The sequence below is a fragment of the Sylvia atricapilla genome, chromosome 3, assembly GCF_009819655.1.
Source record: "Sylvia atricapilla isolate bSylAtr1 chromosome 3, bSylAtr1.pri, whole genome shotgun sequence".
NCBI lineage: Eukaryota > Metazoa > Chordata > Aves > Passeriformes > Sylviidae > Sylvia > Sylvia atricapilla.
In genome coordinates, this window is record NC_089142.1 from 9,089,270 (window position 1) to 9,105,483 (window position 16,214).

A 16,214-nucleotide genomic window follows, 5' to 3' on the forward strand; every position below is an offset into this window, starting at 1 on the left:
ATTGTTGAGTAACATTTTTACACCTGGCTCACTGGATACTGGCAGCTTTTTGTCAGTATTTTGAAATTTAGGGATCTTTGGGGCACTCTTAGACCTCATGGTGCACTGTGCACGTAAAGTTAATATATGACAAGCTACATTTAAGATGCATTCAACAATAGAAAATATTTGTGTAAGCCAGGGTATTGTGCAATCTTTGTCCCTTTGCCAAAAATAAGTTAACTCTTAGGTTTTATAACATATGAAGTGTGATAATAAGAAACTTGTGTTTCCATCTCTCTCTTTATTTTTACTGGAATATTTGATTCCCACAAGATTTTGAGCACATATGTGTATTTTAGTAGCTAGATCATTTGATTTTATATTTGTGTAGTTTTTGGTGATATTTTTTCATTATACAAACTTTGGGTTTGGTCTTCAAATTTTCTACTTTAAGATCCTTTCATTGTTTACAGTTTATTATGCTGAGCTAGAGGTTAATTGGTTGTATTTTTTATTCGAATAATCCAGTAAACATTTATATTTGGAATGTATGTTTAGCAGATTTGATTTTTATAATCACAGAGTCATAGAATCAATAAGTTTGGGAGAGATCTCTAAGGTCATTGAGTCCAGTTGTTAATGCAGCACTGCTGTGTTCAGCACTGAACCATGTCCCCACAGTGCCACATCCACATGTTTCTTGAGCACTTCCAGGGATGGTGATTCAGCCACTCATGCAGTCTGTTCCAATGCCTGCCCCTGTTTCACTGAAGAAATTTTTGTTTCACAATTTAAAGCTCTTCTGTAGTCCAACCACATACAGATTAGATTGTCCTTCCCTTAGCATGCATGAAAAGGAGGAAGTAGATCCCCTTCTCTCTCCTTATTGGTTCCTCTTTGGCTGTCAGCTTTCACGGAATCACAGAATCATCGAAGTTAGAAGAGACCTTCAAGATCATCAATTCCAGTCAATCAACCTGATACCACCATATTCACGCCTAACCCGTATCCCCAGGTGCCTTAATCCAGTGTGTCTTTTCAACAGTTCCATAGACAGTGCCTCCACCAACTCCCAGGGCAACTTATTTCAATACATGACCACTCATTCAGTGAAAAAAAGGATTTCTAATAGTCTAATCTGAATCTCCCTTGGTGCAATTTAAGGCCATTTCCTCTTATGTTTTCACTTGAGACAGGGCAAGAGAGACTGACCCCCACATCACTGCAGCATCCTTTCAGTTGTGGAGGTCTCCCCTGAGCCTCCTCCTCTCCAGACTAAGAAACCCCAGCTCCCTTAGCCACTTCCCATAAGACTTATTATCTAAACCCTTTATCAGCTTTATTGTCCTTCCTTGGACCCAAATTCTGCTGCTATCTCTGCAAGTAAATGAGATACTTAATTTTTTTCTTAAATTTGTGTGAGATAATGGTTTCCTCTTAAATTAAGAGAAATGAAACAGGAATTGCCAGTTTATTCCAGCATGAATTCGGTTTTGGAGCCCATCCTTGTTTTCCCATTGACTCTCAGTGAGGCTTCTGTTGAGGGTTCCTTCAGGGGACTCATTAACACAAAGTTAGTCTTATCTTGATGCCTTTAACCAAGTCTGATTGACACACAGGTTGCATCTATACTAAGTAGAGCTTAGGCACAGACTTTAGCACTGAGACAGTGATGTTTTTAAACTTGACTTTAAGTGACTTTTTGACCCAAAGGAGCCAGCAGCAACACCCTTGCGTGGTTCTGGAGTTGGCTGAGGTCCAGGACCATTCCCAGTAATTTGGATGCTGACATCCTGTTCATCCACATGAGCATGTCATCCCATGCCCTCCTGTTAAGTGACACAGCTACGGAATAATTCCTGGCTGATCTTTTTTCTGGCTCATGAGTAACCACACTTTCCAGTCGTCGTGGTGGGCTTCAAGTCTTAACGACATTTACCTCTTGGTGAGAAGTAGAGCATCCAGATTTTGCCAGACTGCTAAAAAATTTTGGCACTGGGAAGGAAAAAAAAATCAGCCTCACTTTGTGAAGATGGAAAACTGCAATAATGTACAGCTTCCTTGTTACTTGCTCTTAACCTCATAATCTTCTTCGCTCTTTATTCAGGCAACAGGACTGAAAAACGAGGCTCAGTGACAAAATTATTTTCTCAGTTGTTGGAACATGCATCTGACTCATAAATATGCTACATCCTCCAGGCATTCTCTTCTAAAATGCAAATCCTTACTTGGAGGATTTCCTTGTACTTTACTGGCGACACTATTGAGTGTTTCCTAAAACACTCCATTTGATCATTAATTTAATCAAAGATTGACAAGTTTCCTTGCTAGTGAAATTCAATCTCTTACAGCATTAGTCTTTCGTTTGCAGTGATACTTTTGAAATGGTAGCACCTTTGGGGTAGTAAATAAATTAACTCTTGTTAATGAGTACAACGTAAGTATTGTTCTTCCTGTAAAACTTATTGAAGAGGAAGAGTTTAAAACATCTGAGTAATGTCAGTTTAACCAAATTAAATTTCTGTAATATGTAAATCAAACCCATGCATTGCTACTATGTCTCAGTGGTGTGAAGGAATATTGGGTATTGCTGGAATTTGTTGATTTCATAAAAGATACCTAAAAGCACAGAACTTGAAATAGTTGTGCATAAAACACATTCCTAACTTGGAAACTCAGAGACATCATTTCTGTGCACATACTGATTATTTAGTTTCAGTTGCTGAACACTTGATTGTGAGGATAGGAAGCGCTTTTGTGATGTTCGGAAAGAGAAAACTTCCCTGTTTTTAAATATAGGTATTTCTACAAGAAAACAAAGTTCTTTACTCTGGAACTACTGGAAATCCACAGGATCTGTGAGACTGTGAGATTAAAAGAGAGATTTTTTTTAACAGTACAGGAACTATTAAGGATGTCTGAGATAATAGGGAATCTTTCCAGCAGGATTAAAGGAAGAGGGAAAGAATATATGAAAGCAGTGACACTCATTCAGCTTCTATTTTGTGGAGATTAGAACCTAAATATGTAATCCAATACTCATGGTGGAAGCATTTCAGAAAATATCTTCTGAAAGGGTGGCAATATAGCAGGTTCTGACTAGAAGTTCTAGTGCTTTTTGGAAAGAGAGAAAACATGAAAATATAACCACTCATGAGATAAAAAGGAATATAAATTTTTATTCCATATTTGGAAATTTCATTTGATATGATAGCATCTAATTCCAATGTTGATTATGTAAATTAGATGTCATGGTACTTTAAAAGAAGTCAGTTTATGTAGCTGTTTTCTAGGTAAATTAACTTCTGATAGTCTCACTGTCCATTATAAAATACGCTTAGCAAAGCATATTTTTAACCACCTTGAATGCTTCCTTTTAAAATAAGCTTATCTCAGATACCTTGAAAAGTACAGTGAGCCTGCACAAAATAGAGAAATATAGAAAGACATATTGAGAGAGATAGAGGGAATAATAAATATATTAATTTCTTGTTAGTTGCAGGCTCAAATGAAAAAAATGCAAAAAATCAGCATAAAAATTAAAATGGGTAAAAGACTTACAGTAACAGAAACTCAGTGACAATATCTGTAAAATTATTATGCAGGGAGAAAAACAGATGACTATGCTTAGCAGACTTCACAAGGGAATTGGTGAACATTTCAGATAAATGTGTATCTTGTGAAGACAGCTATGAATTTCTAGGCTATGATATAAAACTGAGCCTGGTGTAGTTTTCTTCTTCAGTCCATCCATCCATATAAATGAAATACGTATTAAAAGAACAAGCAAACAGCACTGGGCAAACACCCACCTTCATCCCCCTTTACGTGTTGAGGAAGCAAGAAAAGATGTACTCTTGACACAATTTTGCACAGATTTAAACATGAATCTAAGTTCAGCTGCCTTCAGTGAGATAAGTGTGTTAATTTAACTTTATGGATGTTTTAAGTTGGTCTCTGAATTGGATTATTTTTATGATTGAGAGAGAGAGATTTGGCCGTTCTATCAGTTCTTGGTTTATCAAGTCTTTGGAAGCATGTACAAGGAAGTCCAGGTGGTCTGAGACAGCAATTGGAATAAATTTTTCTTTAGTTGACAGCTTACACATTACAGAGTCTACAAAATCCACCTCACAGCTCTGGATGGTGCTTCAGGCAGTGTCAGTATTGTGATGGATCAGGCAGTAAAGCAGCAATAGGAATGTGGGGCAAATGCAAACGTTCTGCAGCTCTCTCACCTGGAAAAAAGAGAGAAGTAGTGCAGGTGATTTATTAAATCTAACCAAATAAAATACATAAGATACTGTATCTTTGAGGCTTCCAAGAAGTTGCTGCAAAGATTTGTACAAAAACTTCTCTTTTTTTCCTAAAAAAGAAAATATGAAAAAACCTTCACATGAAAACTTAAGGCAAATATAAAATATCCTCTCTGTTCAGGTGGGAGGCTGCAAATTAGAGATGTCTTTATGGCAAACAAAGGTTTTTAGGGGAAACACTAACTTTTGACTGAGACATTCATAAAAGGCTTGGATTTAAAATTTCAACAAACCTTGAAAGCACCATCAGCAAAAGACCGATAACTGCGGAATGAGGTTGAAAGTGTCAGCTCACCCAAGAGACTGCTAGCAGCCATTATTTTCCCTGGCTTGATGACAGACCTTAACCCTGAGGGATCCAGTTATATTCTCTTGTATCTTTCCCCTTCAAAAAAAAGCTTTAAAAAACATAAACTCTAAGAAAACATGGCAGTCAACAGGCAGACAGGCTCTTTAGTATAACCCTCAGTGCATGCGGCCTTTGTCAGTAGGAACAGGCACTGTCCTTTGCCATGAGCTATGTGGGTCTGCCAGAAATTACTTCACAGGCAAACAACCCCACCTTGTAATACAGTGAACAAAAGAATATGAAATGTCTCAAGAGTGCAAAAAAAAAAAAAAAAAAAAAAGGCAGGAAACTTAAAATGAAATGAGATAAACCCTGTTGAAGGTGATGCAACTTAAGATGTGGCATGCCTGAGGGAAGTTTAAATTTTGAAGTTTGCCATGTGTCAATAGGGTACCTTGTGTGGGTTTTGAAGTGGGTGAAGCAGGTAGGTATCACCTGCTCAATCCTAGATCTTGGTGGAGAATAATGGACTACATATAGTTTGGTACTCTCCTGAATCAAGAAAATTTGCAGTCCAAAAGTGTTGAAGATGAGATGAGATTGGTAAATAGTAGAGTGACAATATTTGCAATTAAAAGACAGGCTTGACAAGATCAGCAACACTGTATGTGTCTGCTTGTAATTACCAAACAGATAATAATAGCTTCTGTTTTTAACATTGATCACATTTTTAGGAGTGAGGATTCAGAGTTAATAACAGCATTGCCCTAAGATTTCCTTGTTTGAATCATAAGCCTGTGATCAGAAGGCCTGAGGAAAAGCTTAATTCCCAGAATTTTCCAAAAATTGTGTTTTGTTCATAATGCTCACTGAAACTTCAACTTCTCTCACCTTGTTTAATATACTGATTTACTGCTCAGTTAAATATAGAAACAATAGGAAAAGCAAGATTTTGATCTGTGATGATTCAAAAAAGTAAAACTTAAGAACAATCATTTTGATTTCAAGAGACTTGGTTTTTTTCATAACATTGTGTTTATTTCACTGCTAATGAAACATCGGATTTCAAGTGTACCTAGCCAAAATTCTAATGCACCTATAAAAATTATTTTTTCTAGGAAGTTAAAAGACAGTAAAGTAGCCAAATGTACAAACAAAAAAGAAAGAAAAATAAACTGAAAAGTGGAATCTAATCATTCATCAGGAATCCAAAGTAAAACATGAGAATGAGGCGGAAATGAAGGACTGAATATAGAAAGATGGTTATAATGGTAAATGGCAGAATAACAGGATTTACTAAATACTGTGAATTTTTACAAACTTGTTAATAAAATCTTGTTATTTTGAATCCTCGGAAATTTAGATTCATATTGTAATAACTAACTGAAGTGGTTGTATAAAAACGAGGGAATCAAAAGCAAGAATTAAGTTTGAAAAACAATCAGAATTTATGGCATATGTTTTCAGAAGAACTCAACACCCTTCTGCAAGCCAGGTTTCCCAAGGAACATTTTATGCTGGGAGGTGAGATCTTTTGAAATTCTGCAGATGAGAGAAATCAGAGAGTCATCTCTTTGGAGAATTGGACCAAACAATTGGAATTCAGTATATGCTGCATGTAGCTTGAAATTTTTTAATGTTTTTATACTGAAGTTAACGTGCTTTTACAGGAGACAACAGGGCCAAAAATCCAGCAGTTCTCATGCTGTTTTAATAGTAGATGAAACAGAACACAGCCACTTAGGACATTAAAGAGTTGTTCATGAAAGGAGCAGGTGAAGGGACATTGTGGAGTTTTTGAACATAGACTTTGCAAACGTAGTTACACTTGAAGCTTGGCTTCAGCTCTACCAATATCTGTTCCTAGAAGCCCTGTATTAAAATGAAATTTCGCTGCCAGTCTAGAACCTGCAGCAAAGAAGCTGAGCTACTTTGTCAGCTCTTGCCTCATGTTATATGGGGTACAGTTGCTCTCACAGTGAGGAAGGACTTGGCTTGGAACTTTATACAAGAGATTACTGAGGATGGACAGGGTTGTAATTACAGCTGTTTCCTACTCCACCATATTGTTCACTTGTTCATTCCACATGATTCATGGTGAAGTCTAGTGGTGCTTCTGCTGCATTAGTTTCTGCCCAAGAATGGTTTGTCCTGTTTGAAGAGTTCATTGCAGGAGTGAAAGGAATAGGACAAAGACACAAACTTTATACAAAACAGTTATGAAATCTCTGAGCTTAGATAGCACATCCACTGCACGAAGGGAATTTCTAATATCCTGCTGAATTAAGTTAAGGCAAATTCTGGATAATTTTTTTCTGTATCTTTTTAGTATTTCTTTGATTGCTGATTATTTTAGGAGAGTTTTTGCCAATGCCATCATTGGTCTTTTTAGATACCTGAGGATGTGTTCAGTGATTATAAGCCTGTGTTTAGGGGACTAAATCAAGCCCTAGATTTCTTCTTAGGGATCCCCATCTCTACTCTTGTGACTAAGGGTATCTTCAAAATTAAATGTAATAGAAGTCCACTTCCATTTCTGTTTGTTTCAATGTGTGTTTGAAATACTTGATTTCTGATGTTTGGATGCAAGTCTACTTAACTGTAGCATTTTGGGGAAAAAAACTCATTGGAGTTTGCTCTGTCATGTGGAATTGAGTGTTAAGTATACATTTAAGGGGAAGTCCATGAAGGACAATGTATTTAACAAACTTACTACCTTTGAAGTCCTGTAAGGAAGCTCAATTGATGTTAATGAAAATATGCTTTTAATAACTTTGTTACAACATTTCTAGTCACTGGAAAATTTTTAGAACATTCCACTCCATTTCAAATTCCAAAACAAAGCATAGTTTTCTATAAGGAACAAAATTCACTGAGTTTTAATTGTTCTTGAAAACACTGAATTTCTGCTCCTCTATTTTAAAACAGTAGTATGACTACTGCAAGTAGTTTTTTACTGAGATGGAAGGCACAAATCCCAGTTCTCAATAAATATAATTTAAATTGCGACCTTTAATGGCAGCTGGCACAGTTCAAACTTTTCACCTGACATTGGCAATTAAAAGATTTTCTGCAAATTCTTGTTGTCCATTGCGCTAAAACCCTTACTTACCTGATGACCAGTTTTATTTGTGTGATAAATTAGATATGATAATTTTCTCTCTTAGCAGATTCCTGCATATATTCAATTTGTCATAATAATTATGCCCAGCAGTAGTCTGTAGTATTGCAAAGGAAGGAGTTTTCTGTTTTTCCCTTACTATTTAAAATGCTTACAGTTCTGGAAAGATGAAAGCAAGGATGGAAAAACAAGCTGACGGAGAGAATTCCTAACTCCTTCTCTCTCTTTCTCCCTTTCTCTGATACCCTGACAAGAATTTGGGACATAAGTTCTCTCTCAAACCTCAAATATTAATTGTTTCTTTTCATTCTCTGACAAAAATATGAAGTTCTGCGCAGTTCTTACTTCCTGACTCACTCATTCTGTTTTTCACTGATATCACAAGGCAGAACCTTATTGTTCATCATTAAACCACTAAGCCACTTTAATTAGTTAAAATGATAGGAGCCTGAACTCCTTGCAATGTTCAATTCTGGCTTAGCTTGTCTGACTCCTAACCCATTGAGCTGAGAAGGGCTATGAGTCTGATTTGACTGGAAGCCTTTTTGAGGGCTGACTTAAATGAGTGATAAAATAAACCCCTTCCAAATGTCTTGAGTGGAGCTCTTAAAAATAGAAGTCCAGGGAACTCAAGGCACTGAGGTAAAGTCATGGCCTTTCCTTTTCATCAGCAGAATGAGATTATAATTATAAAGCTGGTTTCTCAGTTACTTTATGCAGCTCCATTTCCTTAAACTGAATGGATTGTCCTTGAGATTTATTGGTAGGTATGGTTGTACATTGATGGCTGTGAAAGCAGTTGGTTCAAGACAACACAAAGTCTCATTCTTAATGCTTTCTTTTGGATGAGCCGCCTCTCCACTTTAAGGGCATATTGGTGCTTAATTTCCCAGAGTGGTAAGTGGTAAATGTTCCAGAGCATGTGTACAAAGCTCACATTTGCCAGTCCCTGTGCCATAAGGGTACCTGCAGATGCAATGTGGTGATCTCATGGGAGTGCTACGCTGAATAAAAAACCCACCCTGTACTTCCAAAATGAAAATGGAAAGAATTTCTGCTGGAAAGTGGCAGCTGCATTCTGACATTCATGTAATGGGAGCAACTGAAAGCTTTATGGTGTGTAACTGTGACACTGCATTCCAACATAAGCTTCTCCCTGCCCTTCTTCCAGCCAATAAACTATTCTTCCTCTCTTTTCACTCTCACCCCTCCTAATCTTCTTCTGTTTATATGCTTTAATCATAATAGCAACAAATCCATCCCTGCTGGTATTATCACACCGTTGCAAATTTTGGCAGTCTCCTTTGGCACTTCCCTTGTAGATGTTGCCCACTTTGATGGGCCTTAATTCTCTATGTAAAATACTGCCCTGTCAATGAATATTTTCTCTATTAAACTATTTTCAGTCCAACAATAAGATACAGATTGTTGGGAGAACAGTTTTCTCGTTATTACCTTAACCCATAAAAAGACTTTTCCTTTTTTTTTTCTTTTTTTTTTTTTTTTTTTTAATTCAAACATTTTGGGCAAGTTTTCAGCTACCCAAATATTTGTAGTACAGAGTAATTTGCATTTCAGCCCTGTGAGACTTGTAAATGTAATGAACAGTCTGTGTGTTTAATATTTTTTATATTTTTTAATAATTTGCAAATAGTTCAGTATGTAGAGCTGACCTGTTGAAAAATAGTTTGCAGTGTCTGTAGAGAACACTTCTGAGACTTTTGTATATTTAGCAGAATTCTGGGCTTCAGCTGGAAAAATTCTGAGAGTACTTCTTACTGGAAAATATTTCAAGTAATGTGAAACAACAGATAATTTTTTCCTGTGCCATGACCCAGTTGTAAGGTGAGGTATGCAAAGTCCCTCTCCTATTGCTATTAAACAGGTTTCAGCATTGGAAGTGAAGTACACAGAAAATACTGACACCTGCTGAAAGGTGTGATGGAAAGTGTATTGATTTCAAAGGAAATTGTCAAAGGTCTCAATTTGCTTGTCAATCCAAGAGATTAGTTTCTTAACTACTGTGGCTGTTTTATGGCAGCCATGGTCTTCATCTGTCCTATCCAAGAATAGATAAGATAGTCTTGGTTTCTAGAGCTGGGAATATTGTGTCTTTGGTGATATCTATGTGGAGTGTAGGCTGTCACATTTAATATCTGGGAAATGATCCTTTGATCAGAATTTTTTCACAAGGCAGATTAAGACATATTAACTTCATGAAGATTTTGCCACTAGTTTCAACAGGAGCAAGATCACACACCCACCTGTACAGTAGGTGCAATCATAGAGGACCAGGAGTACCCAAAGGGACATTGCACACAGTCTCATTAGGGCTTTTCCTTTTTGGTTACTGTGCTTGTGATCACTGTTGCCAAAGATGACTTCTTATTCTCAGCAGTTGAAGCTGGATACTGCTGAGATTTCCATGCCTCTCACTTGCTTATCCTCAGTTACTTTTGTCCCATTTCAGTTCTTTTGTAATTAAACTTTGCAAAGCAACTTCTAGTATCCTCCTAATAATACAGCACAAATTAATACTGTAGAAGCCTGATGGTGATTCATATTTTAACAGGATTTCTCATAATGGAGAGTCCAATGGGTTTGCATGCAGGACTCCAGTGTATAAAGCTCAGAATCAAATTTATGCTAAGTCACTGGAAAGTGGCCTTAAAGTAGACATAAATTTAGTCACACCTCACCTTGGTGCAAATGACACTCAGGTCCACATACCTAAGGATGTAATCATTGTAGCCAGCACTGTATTTGTCATTACACTGGAGATCACAGTTTGAAATACAAATACATTAACAAAAATGCTGGTCCTTGAATTTTGTTTCCGTCCAAGTGGAACTGCCAGGAATCACTGGAGGCTTGGGGTCTTATAGGTGTACTTCAAATAAAATTGGATAATGTATGTTAAATAAAGAAGGTGCCAGGACATGGAAAAACCGTGTGATCACTGTAGAGTACTTTAAATAGATGCAAATTTTGCCTGCTATGTATATATCATCAGGTAGAAGCTGAAAGAAAATAGTAAAAAAAAGTAAGCTAAAGTTTTAATCCATTTGAAAAAACGTGTGGAGTATATGTATTTGAAAATAGTTGGTCAAATTCTGATGTTGAAGGGAGGTATCATTTATATGATAATATTGGATATATTGAATGTAAGAAACAAAAAGTTTACTTATAAAAAATCAGTTTGTTGTGATCCATTGTATTACATTTCACCACTTCAAAAGGAAGATACAAAAACCCCTTACGGTCAGGAAATATGAACCAGCTTACACAAAACAGAAGTTTCCCTTAGATTTACTCAACTGTTGCTTGGCTTATATTTTTGCCATTTACAAGTAGTGACTTTGTCTGATACCACTGAGGTCAGCATTGCCCATACAAATTGATTGCCTTAAAAAAAATCCAAGTATGACCTTATATTTTGCAACAGTTTGTACTGTTACAGAACATTGTGAAGTTGTGAGAATTATGCCCAGCTTCACAAGATGGGTCTCAGTGTGCCCTGTATCTTTCATTACCTGTATCTTTCATCTTGGAGGAAGCTAATGCTATTAAACTGTTTGGAAACAACACATTTCTGAGGTTGTCAGGAAGACTTATATGTATGTTGTTTCTTAGGGAAACCTTGCAGGAAGTATCTATCTGTGTACACTGTTTCCTGAAGAGATGATACAGCTGCATAGGTCCAGATAGGAATAGCTAAAACGATGGGATATGTTGTTATTTGAATTTGTGTTGTCCTGAAGCCAGCCTGTTGTAGTCTCTGAAGTTCTCTATTTTATAAATCAGAATGATGGAGACCTGTCTAAGTTGACCAGCTCCCTTAAGGTCAGTAATAGTGATTAAGTTTTTTAGAGGTGAGACGGTTCTGCATGGGCTATGCCTATGATGACAGAAAAACAAGAGTGATCTCCTCCTCAGACTGAATTAAATATCTCAGTCTGTTAGAGTATGCTATAAGTAATTTTAACTATCAAGACATAAAGTTAACTAGGAAAAAGAAGAACGCATCAGACACCAAGAGGCAGAGACATCCTTGACATCAAAGGTAAATAGAAAACAGCACTTGGACAGGAAACAGCCCTTGTCACACAGCCAGCCTGAGCTTAGGATGTGAGTAGTTAATGGAAAGGGCGGTAAAGAAAGCTAAGAGAGTACATCTGTTATGGTGGCTGTAGTTTTTGCACCATGTAACTATTGTAAATGTCATATATATATATATATGTGTTTATGAAATTTAATTATTTTTATAATACCTAAGCTCCTGTTTCTGGACTTTTCCATAGTCCAGCAAATATTTTTTCTCCTAATGTGAAGTATAGCTTCTGTGCCCCCATTTGCCTTCCTTGGAAACAGTAAAAAATTACCACAGGTAGAGAGTATATGAAATGTTCCCCATAACACTTGTAGACCTTGTTTACGTGGTCACAGTAAAATTCATCAAATACTTGAAATGACAAAGGAGTTCTCCATCAACGCTGATCTCTGTGTTTTGTTTCAGTAGCATTTTCTGTTGGCTGAAAAAAAAAATCCTTTCCTGGGTTTTTAGAAATACTTTGATTTAATGAGTTCCATATCAGAAAATGGGGCCCATGAGAGTGATAGTGTTGTGAGTCTGCCATCTTCTCATCCTGTGCTGGATCATCAGTTTTGGGAGTTTGGATCTTTTTCCAAAGCATCATAAAATTTGTCACTGGGTGCTGGAAGATTTCTTACAGCTTGATGGGAAGGAAATGCAGAATGGTTGTGGACTAGGTTTAACAATCAGTCTTGTGCTGGAGTATTGAAAAGTTCATCTTATTAACAGAATACTTTGAATTACAAGTATTTTTTCTATGGTGTTCTCAACTTCACTTTTCTTCTGATTTTTTTTTTTTTTGAAAGGGTGAAGGCTTTGGGAATAATAGGAGATTGGTTTTCTTCTTCTGAAAGGATGTATTTCTTTCGTGAACATAACCACTCTGCAGATATTCTGCCAGATTGCTGTATAACTGAAACATAAATAATTTTTAAATTTTTGAATGTGTTAAACAGTCACACAAAAAAAAGAATAGTGGGGGAAAAAATCCTCAAATTTTAAGTCAATGCATTTGCTTTTCATCATTCATTTAGTCAACATCTGTAATATGCAGTCCCAGGACAAGGTACTTGCATGAGAAAAGTTGAATATGTAAGTAACATCATCAGGCTTTATGTTAACTAGTTTTTTACAGCTCTCTGACACAATGTTTTGGTTTGGGAAGTCAAGGCTGTCTGTCCATCCATGTAAGGGGGCATTTCTCTTTCTTGCACCATTCCTGCTGGTAACAGTTCTGCAGCTGGGACCCTGTACCTTGGAGCAGCATAAAAAATGGTGTCAATACAGACTCTTGATACTTGCTTTAGCATTTTAGATTTTTCATTTCTTTCCATCACATTTACTTATGTTACTTGTTCCACCCTGAATATTATTTACCCTTAAAAAATTGTGTATTCTCCACCGCATTACCTTTCTGCTCCCATTTTGCCACACAATTCATGTTTTTTTCTCCATGTATAAACTTGATCCAGAAATTTTATCATCCAAGCCCCTTCTTAATTTTAGGCTGTATTTGTGGCTCACTCTTGGTTGAAATCTTTCCATTTAGGATGTAGAGCATAGGATGCAATCTGCATTGTATCCCAGAGGCAGAGCTTCCTCTGGCATGTGTGATGTGTTTCCTCACTGTTTGTAACATGAAGTTGCAGAGCTTCTCTCTTGTTTGCTTTCTGCACCATATCATATTGCAAACTTGCATCTCCCACGTGTCTTTACCACTGTACTACTTGCCAGGATTTTTGCTACTCATTCATGCTTTGAATTACTTCTACTTGGCATATTTAAAAATAGTAGTAGCTTTCGAGTTTGTTCTGTGAGCTGAATAATTAAAATACAAAATTTAACTTAACCTCATTATTATACCACCGCTTTCTAGTTCAGGAGTGGGGTGAAGGTGGGTGTTGCTTTGGGGGTTTTGTTGATGGGCAGGTATTTTCTGAACTTCTGCTTAGGAAAATTGCTTTAAACAATATAAAGCAGACACTCAAGTTGGATCTCAGAAAGGTGGTTTGGCATGTACTGAAGCACCATGTCCATGGAAACTGCAGTCTAGCTACAAAAGAGGGAGTGACAGTCAGTATGAAATACCTCTAGCTTCTTGTCTTATACTGCCTATCTGAAATTTGAAGATCAAATCTTCAAACATTGACCTACTACCATAATTACATATTTTCAGTTTTTACGAAAGTAAATAATAGATTCTGGTCTTTTTACATTGCCATGTTAAGGGGCAGTAGTGTATTTACAGTGTTTTCGGTGCTGGAGATCATACACTGCTGTGGATGGGCCTCTTTGGAGCACACTTGCTCAGATACTGTTTAAAGGTAGCATTTGTTTCCCTCAAAATATTGTTTAGAAGTGTTCCCTGCTGCTTCTCCCTGGAGGAGGGGGTCTCATTTTGTTCATACGATGAAGCTCCAAGTTAAAGTCCTTTGTAATCAGTGGGAAGGAGATAATTCTACTAGAAAGTGGTTTTAGATCACTTAGTATTTTTTGATGATGTCCATGACTGACTTCATTTGGGAGTCTTGGGTGATTTAACTCCTAACTCAGGCACCTCAGTTTAGAACCAGTAGTGAACTTGGGTAACACTGAGCCAAGATGGACTCTGAAAAGAGCAAAGGTTTTTCTCAGTTATTTTCCTACCATTTCATGGTGCAATTTCAGTAGATGCCTTCAACATGTATGTATGTAAACACATACAGAGTTAGTGTCAGGCTGTTCTTTCCTTGCTGAGCATCTGATTAATGATCCCTTGATAACAGAGGGGAGATCTGTATATACTTGCCAAGATGGACCCACAATGTGTTTAGAATCTCATGTAGACAAAACTGATTATTAAATATCACTGAATATGTCAAGGTATTTCTGATTGATTGAGGTAAATATGCTAAGAAATGTATTCCAGTTCTTTTTTTGTATAAAACATAGCAGGGCCCACCCTGTGGCTCCTGACAGCAAGTGGCAAAATACAGTTTAGATTCCAGGCGTGAAGGCTTCCAAGACTCAAACTTGATTGCGTCACAGATGTCCTGTATTTAGAAGAATTCCTGGTCTACACTGTTTTCTAACCTGTGCCCAGATGTCCAGCTGGCTTTGGTGAAAATCCTGCCAGAGAACATACTAAAAGCTGCTGGTCCTGGAGCCTAGGCCCTAGCCCAGTTTCACTTACCAGTACTGAGTTTACAATGCAGACTGGAAAACATGAGGTTTATCACATGTTAGGAGATAATGTTTTTTGTACTAGTTTCACCTCTTTCTATTTATAGAAGACATATAAGGGGAAAGAAACATGTCAGATAGTCAATAGTGAGTGTCTCTGCTACAGTAAAACTCAGGTTATTGCTGTACTGACAGAGAAAACTGTTTATCATACTGCTGTTCTGGCACAGCTCAGCTCTGTGCGTATTTACATACTGTATTTATGAATTTGCTCTTTTAGTGTAAGATGTCATTAATATTCATGTAACCAGAGTGCTGGATGGAGATCTCTAGGTATTGCTGTATTTATTCAGTGAAGGATTAGAAGCATGTACCTGGGTATGTGCATGAGTGTGTGTGCCTGTGTGCACGTGTTGGACTTGGCACATGCCCATTATGCCTAATGCCTTTAGAGGTAAAAGCACTGAAGTTGTCAAGCAAAAATTCAGTCCAAAGTTTATGTGATCAATGGATCTATGTACTGCTTGCATGCTTTTATGCTCAGTCCTTAAAAGTGCATTTTATTTTACATACTTACGTTTCATATGTTTGGCGCTGCTGTTTGGGTACATATGTGTCTATATAAAAGGAAAATAGCATCCTGACCTTGTGAATCATGCTCATCCTTAGGATCATTGCTCTCTGCTGTTGTCCTGTTGCATTTACACTGCTGTGCTCTCATCTACATGAAAACACTAACTTGGTCATTGTGTGTTTAAAGATGGTATCAGGTAGTTCTGCTGAACAGTAATTTCTTCAGACACTGTGCAAGAATTTCTATCTGTGTGAGTGTCTCTGCATCCTCCATGTGCCTTCATAGCCCTGAATGTGTTGATTCCCTTAATGGACTCAATCCCTAGCTGGATCCTCAGTATGCCTATGGAAATTCTGCCAGAAGGTCCTGTGATCAATCCTGAATCCTTTATTCAGTTTGTTCTCAAACTATGAAAATTCAAATACTGTTAGTGAAGTTGAGCTGACAAACATGAACATGATGCTTATTGGTGGCGCTCAAAAAGTCTGTTTTTTCTATGCAGCAAGAATTCCTTCAGCCTGTCAGAGAATTTAAGAGTGTTATTTAGTTTTACCAGCATGTTCACAGAGTTGCATATACAAACTGCATTTGTTTGGAAAACAAATTCAGCTCTTCAGGGAGCATGTTTTGCTCCTCGTAGAAAAAGACTTTTTGTAGAAATTTTTTAAATCTTTCCT

At 37.1% G+C, this 16,214-nt stretch overlaps 1 protein-coding gene across 1 annotated transcript in view; it reads left to right on the forward strand.

Moving 5' to 3' along the window:
• The window catches only part of LDAH (lipid droplet associated hydrolase), a 111,406-nt gene that overhangs the window by 49,224 nt on the left and 45,968 nt on the right, over window positions 1–16,214 (forward strand). The gene's annotated exons all lie outside the window — the stretch shown is intronic.